Raw genomic sequence first — 10,579 nt, forward strand, 5'->3', positions numbered from 1 at the left:
GAGAAAAAGGTGAGAACCCTTCCTCGGATAAGACCGGTAAAACCTCCAACACCAAAAACATCATAGAAGACGCATGCGAACTCTGTTTTCGATGAACTCAAGCTTGTCATCAAGATGACCATAAGCTCTAAGACTCACAAAGAGAACCAAACAAGAACCAAGAAACATGATGCAAGGATGCAATGGTTTGAGCTCTCTACTAACGATACGATCAAGCTACCAACTTGAGAGCCCCCCTTGATAGTACGGCAAACGATCCTATAACCCGGTCTCCCAACTACCACCACGAGACCGATAAAATAGAAAAACTATCAAGGGCAAACCTTTTCCTTACACATGGTCCGCTTGAGATAGAGGATGGCGATCTTGACTCCCTCAAGTTGGACCACCTTTCTTGATTGCGATGGCTCGATGAAGACTAGATGATTGTTCCCCCATAGTCCACTATGGGTGAGCCACTCTTCGGCACATCTTCATAAGTCCATTGACACCACAATGGATAGCAAGATTCAAGCACTTGATCTCTTCGTGATGCTCCACTTGAACTTGCACACGGCAATCTTGATGACGATCACCACTTGATGTCATCCTTTCCATGGGTTGTATGATATCTTCCTCTTGACGCAAGCCCATGGACACGTACATAGCCCCACATAGAACTCTCACATAGACCATGGGTTAGTACACAAATTGCAATGGACAATGCTTACCATACCATGGGATCACTTGATCCCTCTCGGTACATCTTCTACGCTTTGTGAGTTGATCAACTTGATTCACTCTTGACTTAGTCTTGATCAACCTTGAATCTTTCCAACTCTCTTCATTTGGGTGATGTCTTGAAGGTAAACATGAATGATCACACAATCTTCTTCTTCAAGACGTGCTTGCAATAAGCTCAACACTCACATGACCAATCTTTGGATAATTCCTTAATACCACCTTGGTCAACTCATAAACTCCTAAAAACCAACACATGGACTTCAAGAAAAGCCTATGGACAAATCCTTCAAATATAACTCAAGACAACCATTAGTCCATAGAGATTGTCATCAATTACCAAAACCAACCATGCAATGCAACAACAAGTAGTGCATGCGAATGAGATGCAAATGTTAAGGAACAAAACCAAAGCAAGAGGATATAACTCTCTAAACTTCTCCACAAAACTCTCTGAAACTTCTCCCCCATTGTGTAACGCCCATGATGTGGCTATATCTCCCACGTATCGAAGCACGACTTAGAGGCATAACCGCATTGTAAGCAATGTCGCAAGTGGGGTAATCTTTACACATCCCATGTACTGAATAAGAAAAGAGGTACATAGTTGGCTTACAATCGCCACGTCACACAATAGCATAAATAAAGCATTACAATCATCCAGATACAATCAAGGTTCGACTACGAAACCAAAATAAAGACAACCCCAAATGCATATTGTCCCTGATCGCCCCAATTGGGCTCCACTACCGATCGTTTGGAAAGGAAACGTAGTATCGTCCTGAGTCCTCATCGAACTCCCACTTGAGCTCAGTCGCATCTCCTGGTACGGTATCATCGGTCCCTGCATCTGGTTTTGAAGTAATCTGTGAGTCACGGGGACTCAGCAATCTCACACCCTCGCGATCAAGACTATTTAAGCTTATAGGTAGGGTAAAAGGTATGAGGTGGAGCTGCAACAAGCACTAGCATATATGGTGGCTAACATACGCAAATGAGAGCGAGAAAAGAAGGCAAAGCGCGGTCGAGAAACTATGATCAAGAAGTGATCCTAAAACAACCTACGTTCAAGCATAACACGAGACCATGTTCTCTTCCCGGACTCTGCCGAAAAGAGACCATCACGGCTACACACGCTGTTGATTCATTCTAATTAAATTAAGTTTCGGGTTTTCTACAACCGGACATTAACAAATTCCCATCTTCCCATAACCGCGGGCACGGCTTTCGAAAGTTCAAATCCCTGCAGGGGTGTCCCAAGTTAGCCCATCACAAGCTCTCACGGTGAACGAAGGATATTCCTTCTCCCAAGACAACCCGATCAGACTCGGAATCCCGATTACAAGACATCTCGACAATGGTAAAACAAGTCCAGCAAAGCCACCCGAATGTGCCGACAAATCCCGATAGGAGATGCACATATCTCGTTCTCAGGGCACACCGGATTGTCCAAGGTTCCGGTAGGCTAGCCCAGAGTTGCCCCTGGTGGCCACCGGCAGCTGACAGGTTGGACCAACACTCAGAGGAGCACTGGCCCGGGAATTCGCCGGGAGAAGTATTGGGCCTTTTTGGGCCATATGGGAAAGAGAGAGGGGCTGCCTAGGGCAGGCCACGCGCCCCCCCAAGGCCTAGTCCGAATTGGACTAGGGGGAGGGGCTGCGCCCCTTCCTTGTTTCCTACTCCTACTACATGGAAGGACTCCTAGTTGGACTAGGAAAGGGGGAATCCTACTCCCGGTGGGAGTAGGACTCCCCTAGGGCGCGCCATAGAGAGGGCCGGCCCTCCCCTCCTCCACTCCTTTATATACGGGGGCAGGGGGCACCCCATACACACACAAGTTGATCCACGTGATCATATTCTTAGCCGTGTGCGGCGCCCCCTGCCACCATAGTCCTTGATAATATTGTAGCGGTGCTTAGGCGAAGCCCTGCGACAGTAGTACATCAAGATCGTCACCACGCCATCGTGCTGACGGAACTCTTCCCCGACACTTTGCTGGATCGGAGTCCGGAGATCGTCATCGAGCTGAACGTGTGCTAGAACTCGGAGGAGTCGTAGTTTCGGTGCTTAATCGGTCGGGCCGTGGAGATGTACGACTACATCAACCAAACGCTTCCGTTGTAAATCTACAAGGGTACGTAGATCACACTCTCTCCTCTCATTGCTATGCATCACCATGATCTTGCGTGTGCGTAGGAATTTTTTTTAAATTACTACGTTCCCCACCAGGCATAAGGCCGAGCCTCCCACCTTTACCAAGTGTATAGATGCATTAAAGTAGACAGGATATATGTAACATCCCAATTTTCCTAAATTAGGATGTTAATAGATCATTCATATGCATATCATATTTTTATTTCATTATTTGCTTTTTCAGAATATTCAAATTATTATGCAACAAAAGGCAATTTATTTGGAGTGGAGATAACATGACTTCTCCCCTATTTTAAAAATGTTCATAATGTGCAGAATATTATTTCCAGTTCATATGATATGTTCTGGTAATTTTTGCAATCTTCAAAATATTTTATTTGATTGTTTTATTGCTATTTGAGTGGCCTATTGCATCAAAATTATTTTACAAAAATTGTATTAGTGTTGGAACTAGTGTTCCTGTAGTTTATAGCTGTAGAGCTATTTTTACTTTGTGTCTAGGTATTTTTATTTAGAATTTATACTGTGTATTTTTTCTGCTGTTGTTTTAAAAAAACAGCGCAGCACCGCAGCGCTGCAGCCAGTCGGCCCAGTCGCGCACCGCGCCTCAGCCAACCGCCAGCCCCGCAGCCCGCTCGCTCGCAGTCGCGAAGCGGTACGCACAGCCGCACCGCATCGCCCGACCCGCACCGCGCCCCTGCTCGTCTCCTTCCCCGAGCCGGATTGGAGCGCATCGTACACGCGACCAAGGCCGAGCCGGATCGACCCGATGCCCTGGTCCACCCCGAGCACCCTGGAGACGCCACGCGCGAGCTAAACCCTAGGGGAACCCGACCGCAGCCTCCCCTCGTCCTCCTTCGACCACACGAAGCCGCTGGAGCATTTTGGATCTCGCACCGGAGCTCCGCTGTCCGCCGTCTTCGCCGGAGGATTCCACCTCCGTAAGGACACCATCGGCCACATCGTTCACTCCCCTCGACCCTCCTCTCAACGCCGCACCTTCCTGACATTCTTGCTTGGACGAAAACGCAGCAGCGCGAGTGGGACGAGCTCGACCGCCGCCGCCGGAGTTGCCGCGTTCAGGTCTTCACCACCGCCGGCACAGTCCACCTCGCCGCCGTCCGACACCACCACCGCCTCTGCCACTCACCTCCGCACCCGTCCGTCACCTCTCCTTCACCGGAGACCCACCGGAGGAGCGCCGCCGCCAACGCCCGAGAGCACCGTCGTTTTCCTCTGTTTTTCTGGTGAGCACACGCGCCCGGCCAATCAAGCACTGCCACGTGGCACTTCGCTACAGGACACGCACAGGAGTTGCTACAGTAACGCGTGAACTGTGCAGGGGATTTCTGTTTTCTTTTGTTTTATTTTCAGATTTCAACTCTAACTTCAATTAGCTATATCTTTTAACCTATATGTCCAAATTAGGTAATTCTTTTTCCTATGCACTCACAAAAATCAGCACATTATCACAGTACCAACTTTGCACATGTTTGCTCTGTTCAAATTTGAATTCGTTTGAATTTGAATTAAACCTTCCGGAGGCCGTAACTCTCAAACCGTTTATCGGAATCGAGTGATTCTTTTTGCGTTGTGACCATAGTGCAATTTAGGTGCTGTTAAGCTATTGTTGTTGAGTTTTTAAAATGTTTTTCTTGCTGTTGGTTTTGTTTTGGTTCTTTTCGTGTTTCGGTGATTGATTTGTTGAATTGTGTGAAACGTGTAGATTGTCTGGAGTGCGACGCGAGCTATTGTCAGGAGTGTGACTTTCTGAACCAGAACCAAGGCAAGTTACATGTTGATCATCCTTTACCTATTGTTTTCTATGCATGTAGTTATATCACACTATGAATATATGCATGTATAGGAATACTATATTATTTTTGCTATGCTGATGAGCTATCTTCCCGTCTTTGCAAATCGTGGTAGTGGTAGGTTGCTATGCTTTGTAGACGGGGGTGGTTCGTGTATTCATTGAGTTTATGTGAGTATTATATATATTTAACAAATTGAGTAGTAACTCAGGATTTAACTCACCTCTGGGCGGAAGTGGTATTGCTTGGTGTTGAGGCAAGGCATCATGGGGTCTTGCACCTTTTCTAAGGCCATGCGCTCATGAGAGTGCACCCTAAGTGGAATGCCGCCCAGGTTCAAAAAGATCAGACAGACTTAGTGACTAGTAGCTTCCATGTGCGGCCACTGGCTATATGGGCTATGGCTTAGTTGATTAGTTGTTGGAACCCTGGCCTAGACAGTGTCGACAGATGTAGCATATGTAGGTGGGATGTGGCTGTCAGGTGGTCAAGGGAACCTCTTATGAAAGACTTCGTCTCAATCTTTGGATTGGGTCCAGTGGGTAAAGCATACTAAACTCTGCAGAGTATTAAAACTAATCATGATTAGCCGTGCCCTGGTTATGGGTAACTTTGAGCCACTATGCCATTACAGTTGCTGGATGATCTTGACAGATGTGACACTTCATAAATTTGTTGGGCAACTTAATAAAGGGTAGGTTGAGTTGATTTTGCCAACTCAACCTTGTGCATTTAATTGTAGTAATAAAAGAACTAAATAAAAATTTGACTATTAGGTAGTTATTAGGATAAAATCAGCTTTCTGCAAAAATAAACCCTCAAGCCTTTCTTTGTTGTACTATGCATATACATGTAGGTCTGCTTTATTATTACTCCTGTGTAACTTGCCAATACATTCCAAGTATTGACCTATATGGCTGCAACGTCTCATGTTGCAGGATATTCTGACGAAGAGTAAGGTACCGTTAGGGTCGCGAGTCTGCACTCACCATCGCCAGTGGGCTATGATGGGACTCATCGTTATTTTCTGCTACTTTCCGCTGTTTGATTGAATAAAGCTAGCCAAGTGCTATGCAGATTGTTTTATTTTATATATTCTGGATCATACGATGTAATAAATGATGCACTTGCTATTCTGGTATTCATCTATACTGTGTGTGCTAGCGAGTTCGATCCAGGGACTAGCACGGTAAGCACAGAGACTCAAATCCTTCGAGGTTTGGTCGTTACAGATGGTATCAAAGCAGTGTGTTAACTGTAGGACGTGACCCTAGAAAATGGATTAGAAAAGCCATAGGAGTGAAAGTTATTTTATAAACTAGCTATACTTCTTACTGTTTATTAGTTAACCCCCTCAAGTATCTTGAACAGTTAAGTAGGAACTAGTGCTGAGACCACCATTCATGTTTGTTTTATATTGCCACGTTATCGTGTTAGCGTATCTGATTATGCCCACTTTCGTGGTATGAAGATACTAGATTGTTTGCTTGATTGGTAGTTGTTTGTTAAATTGCTTAGTGTTGAAATTATTCGACTATATATATATATAATATTACCATATTGTTTGTTGTTTGTTTTTGGGTGTTATTCGTTGTTGTGTTTTGTTGGCTTGATCATATTATGCATATGGGTAGAATATATTTATATATACATAGCTTTTGGCCCTATTATATCTGTAACTCATCTATGCTTGCCCACCAGATGCCGCCGAGGCGTGATACTAGACGCAATACTGCAGGAGGAGACAATAATGGCAATGGAGTACCACCATACATACAGCAGGTTATTGAGGGACAGGCCCAGTTGATCCAGTTGCTTACTCAGAACCAGAACAACAACAATAACAACAACAATCCGCCGCCACCGCCACCTATGGATATGCTTACCAGGTTCTTGAGGTTGAATCCTCAGAGGTTCTCTAGTTCCCCTGAACCTATTGTGGCTGATGAATGGCTCCGTGCAGTCAATAGGAACCTGGAGACGGTTGGATGCACAGATGCGGAGAGGGTGAGGTTTGCCTCACATTTGTTGGAGGGTCCTGCTGCAGCTTGGTGGGACAATTACTTGGTCACCTATCCCATTGCTACTATCACATGGCCTCAGTTTCAGGATGCTTTCCGTGCTGCACATGTGTCTACTGGTGCTATGAGTCTGAAAAAGAAGGAGTTTCGTAGTTTGCGCCAGGGAGGTCGCACAGTTAATGCGTATGTGGAGGAATTTAATAATCTTGCACGTTATGCTCCTAATGATGTTAACACTGATGCATCTAGGCAGGAGAAATTCTTGGAGGGCCTAAATGATGACTTGAGCCTTCAGTTGACAGTGGCCACTTTTAGGAATTGTCAGGACCTAATTGATAAGGCCATTGTGTTGGTGGGAAAGCAACAGGCCATAGAGAATCGCAAGAGGAAGTACAACAACAATAACAGGTATAATTCAGGACCATAGCAGAAGCCACGCACTTCATATCATGGTAATGGAGGTAATGGACATAATCATCATGGAGGTGATGGACATAATCATCATGGAGGTAATGATCATAATCATCATGGAGGTAATGGACATAATCATCATGGAGGTAATGATCATAATCATCATGGAGGGAATGGCCACAACCATAATGGCCACCATCATCATAATGGGCACAAGAGTAATAATGGCAATGGCAGAGGTAATGGTAATGGTAATGGCAATGGAGGGAACAATAACCAGAACCACCAGGTTACATGTGCGCCAAGGGATTTGAGTCAGGTGCAGTGCTTCAGGTGTAAGGCTATGGGGCACTATGCCACAGATTGCCCGGGGGCGAAGAACTTAGGATCCAGCAAGCCAAACCCCTTCCAAAAGGGTCATGTAAATCATGTTAATGTGGAGGAGGTTTACAATGAACCTGATGCAGTGATTGGTAAGTTCTTGATTAATTCAGTACCTGCACTTGTTCTTTTTTATACTAGTGCATCGCATTCATTTATTTCGAGGGTATTTGTTGATAAACATGGATTGCCAACCAAAACACTTAGTATGCCTATTAGAGTGAGTTCCCTAGGAGCTGAGATGATAGCAGGTGTTGGTTGCCATCAGTTGACTTTGTCTATTGGAAAGCATGATTTTCCTACGGATTTGATTATATTGAAGTCACAAGGTCTGGATGTTATTTTGGGTATGGATTGGTTGCAGTTATATAAATGTCGCATTGATTGTGCCAGTTGATCTATTACTCTCAGTGCACCAGGAGGGAAGAGAATCAAATATGTGTGTAAGTATAAGCGTAATCAGGTGCAGGTGAACTCTCTTAAGGGGGGTAGCCTGGAAGAGGTGCCAGTTGTGAGAGATTATCCAGATGTGTTTCCAAAGGAGCTGCCAGGTATGCCACCAGATAGAGATATTGAGTTTCTGATTGATTTAATACCAGGCACTGGACCTATTGCAAAGAGACCGTATAGAATGCCTCCTAAAGAGTTGGAAGAATTGAAGAAGCAGATAAGAGAATTGCAGGCACAAGGATTTATTCGCCCAAGTTCATCACCTTGGGGAGCCCCAGTTTTGTTTGTGGAGAAGAAGGATGGGACCTTGAGGATATGTGTTGATTATCGTTCTCTGAATGAGGTAACCATTAAGAATAAGTATCCTTTGCCTATGATAAATGATCTATTTGACCAGTTGGATGGAGCTACTGTGTTTTCTAAGATTGACCTTCGTTCTGGTTATCATCAATTGAAGATTCGTGAGCAAGATATTCCAAAGACTGCTTTTACTATGAGGTATGGGTTGTATGAATATACTGTTATGTCATTTGGATTGACTAACGCCCCTGCATACTTCATGAATATGATGAACAAGGTGTTTATGGAGTTCTTGGATAAATTTGTGGTTGTTTTCATTGATGATATATTGGTGTTCTCCAAGAATAAGCAAGAGCATGAGGTGCATTTGCATTTGGTAATGGAGAAACTAAGGGAACATCAGCTGTATGCCAAGTTCAGCAAATGTGAGTTTTGGCTGGATGAGGTAGCATTCCTTGGACATGTTGTGTCAGGTAATGGAGTTGCAGTTGATCCATCTAAGGTTGCTGCAGTTACAGAGTGGGAGACACCCACGACAGTTGGAGAGATTCGCAGCTTTTTGGGCCTTGCAGGTTATTACAGGAGGTTTATTGAGAACTTTTCCAAGATTGCAAAGCCTATGACTGAATTGTTGAAGAAGGAGAAGAAGTTTGTTTGGACTGATGAATGTGAAGCCAGCTTTCAGGAGTTGAAGCAGCGTTTGGTTACAGCACCAGTTTTAACTCTGCCAGACATACATAAGGACTTCCAGGTATATTGTGATGCTTCTCGTCAAGGACTTGGGAGTGTTTTGATGTAGAAAGGTAAAGTTGTTTCATATGCTTCACGTCAGCTTAAGAATCACGAGCACAATTATCCTACACATGATTTGGAGTTAGCCTCAGTTGTGCAGGCATTGAAAACTTGGAGGCCATATCTTATTGGTAATCATTCTGATATATTTACTGATCATAAGAGCTTGAAGTATATTTTTACTCAGAAGGATTTGAACCTCAAGCAGAGGAGATGGTTGGAGCTTATTAAGGATTATGATTTGAATGTGCAGTATCATCCTGGTAAGGCTAATGTTGTTGCTGATGCGTTGAGTCGTAGGAGCCATGCTAATGCAGTTAATATTGATAATATGCCACCCGAGTTATGTGAACAGTTCAGGAATCTCAGGTTGGAGATTGTTCCTAAGGGATATTTGTCAACACTTGAGGTAAAGCCTACTTTGCTTGACAGGATCTGAGAAGCTCAAAAGAATGATAAGGAGATTGCTGAGATAAAGGAGAATATGGTTAAAGGTAAGGCAGAAGGTTTCCGTGCGGATGAACATGGAGCCATATGGTTTGAGAAGCGTATTTGTGTACCTCAAGATGCAGATATCAGGAAGTTGATTCTTCAGGAGGCGCATGATTCACCTTATTCTATTCACCCAGGTAATGCTAAGATGTATTTGAAGGAAATATGCCCTAGAGGCAATAATAAAGTTATTATTTATTTCCTTATTTCATGATAAATGTTTATTATTCATGCTAGAATTGTATTAACCGGAAACATAATACATGTGTGAATACATAGACAAACAGAGTGTCACTAGTATGCCTCTACTTGACTAGCTCGTTAATCAAAGATGGTTATGTTTCCTAACCATGGACAAAGAGTTGTTATTTGATTAACGGGATCACATCATTAGATGAATGATCTGATTGACATGACCCATTCCATTAGCTTAGCACCCGATCGTTTAGTATGTTGCTATTGCTTTCTTCATGACTTATACATGTTCCTATGACTATGAGATTATGCAACTCCCGTTTGCCGGAGGAACACTTTGTGTGCTACCAAACGTCACAACGTAACTGGGTGATTATAAAGGAGCTCTACAGGTGTCTCCAAAGGTACATGTTGGGTTGGCGTATTTCGAGATTAGGATTTGTCACTCCGATTGTCGGAGAGGTATCTCTGGGCCCTCTCGGTAATGCACATCACTTAAGCCTTGCAAGCATTGCAGCTAATGAGTTAGTTGTGAGATGATGTATTACGGAACGAGTAAAGAGACTTGCCGATAACGAGATTGAACTAGGTATTGGATACCGACGATCGAATCTTGGGCAAGTAACATACCGATGACAAAGGGAACAACGTATGTTGTTATGCGGTCTGACCGATAAAGATCTTCGTAGAATATGTAGGAGCCAATATGAGCATCCAGGTTCCGCTATTGGTTATTGACCGGAGACATGTCTCGGTCATGTCTACATTGTTCTCGAACCGTAAGGTCCGCACGCTTAAGGTTTCGATGACGGTTATATTATGAGTTTATGAGTTTTGATGTACCGAAGG

General features: G+C 44.1%; 1 pseudogene; it reads left to right on the forward strand.

The window, feature by feature from the left end:
* The first annotated feature begins 6,389 nt into the window (after window positions 1-6,389).
* LOC147968012 (uncharacterized) lies at window positions 6,390-9,482 on the forward strand (annotated as a pseudogene).
* Window positions 9,483-10,579: the final 1,097 nt, after the last annotated feature.

This window comes from Triticum urartu, chromosome 5A (assembly GCF_056163025.1).
Source record: "Triticum urartu cultivar PI428250 chromosome 5A, HENAU_Tu73, whole genome shotgun sequence".
Lineage (NCBI taxonomy): Eukaryota > Viridiplantae > Streptophyta > Magnoliopsida > Poales > Poaceae > Triticum > Triticum urartu.